A 974-nucleotide genomic window follows, 5' to 3' on the forward strand; every position below is an offset into this window, starting at 1 on the left:
AAAAAACACAGCATTAAGCATAACAGACTAAGCTCAAAACAAATATGAAACTTAAATATGAATATTTGGGACAATTTAGATGTGTAAATATAATGGCATGCATATTGTCATTTATAAAATAATATATATTAATGATTTTTTACTTTAATTAATATTGATTTATGTTAATATTATTTTTGCAGCCAGAAATAATTGTCAAAAAGCCAAAATAAAGCATTAAAAATGTCTAACAGGCATTTAGTAAGTAAATCTCAGGCATATTGATCAGTGTTAAACATTATGCAAATGAATAGTGGTGGGATGTACGACTGTCAAGAGAAGTGCAGGCAGCTGAGCTCAAATTATCTGGCATATACTACAGTTGAGTAGAAACACCTAGCAGCAACAAAAACACCTAGGACAGTTATTCTCTGTCCCAGCACATTATAACATCACAAGACATCAGCAGTCATCACTAACCTGACAGCATGTGCTGTGTGTGAAGCAGAGGGGCGGGGCTACACGCCATAGCATGCAGAGAGGCGTTCCTTTAGGATGGGCGGGAACTGCTCTGAGAACTGCTGCCAGTTCTCCTCACCGACCTGGTCCTTAAAACCATGTAGGATCTACACAGAGACACACGATCTCATTCATCAACATGAATCTTCAAAATTTCACCACTATACAGGCATAATGTGATGTAACACAACTCCATGCTCATCTAACCTTGTAGAACATGTCCCTCAGGTCATCTTTAGGGTTGACCCAGGAGGCCACCGCATCACAGAAGAAGATGAAGTCCTGAGGGAGAGACGGGTGAAAGGAAATGAGTGATGGATGAGAGAGTAACATCATGGTCAATCACAACGGAGTCAGAATATCAGAACTGACCTGGACCACACCGCCAGGATTCACACCAATCATCACACAGATGCCTCTGAAGGCAGAGTCCTTTTCCTCATTATCTCTAATGTTTCGTAACGATGTGCACCTGC

General features: G+C 40.1%; 1 long non-coding RNA gene across 1 annotated transcript; it reads right to left on the reverse strand.

Annotated features, from left to right (window-relative positions):
* Positions 1-352: 352 nt before the first annotated feature.
* LOC107709604 (uncharacterized) lies at positions 353-965 on the reverse strand. Its single transcript, XR_001636512.1, has 3 exons — positions 871-965; positions 706-780; positions 353-605 (listed from the first exon to the last, which is right to left on the reverse strand). It is a non-coding gene; the product is annotated as an uncharacterized LOC107709604 (long non-coding RNA).
* Positions 966-974: the final 9 nt, after the last annotated feature.

Source organism: Sinocyclocheilus rhinocerous, unplaced genomic scaffold, assembly GCF_001515625.1.
Source record: "Sinocyclocheilus rhinocerous isolate Xijiao unplaced genomic scaffold, SAMN03320098_v1.1 scaffold836, whole genome shotgun sequence".
Classification (NCBI taxonomy): domain Eukaryota; kingdom Metazoa; phylum Chordata; class Actinopteri; order Cypriniformes; family Cyprinidae; genus Sinocyclocheilus; species Sinocyclocheilus rhinocerous.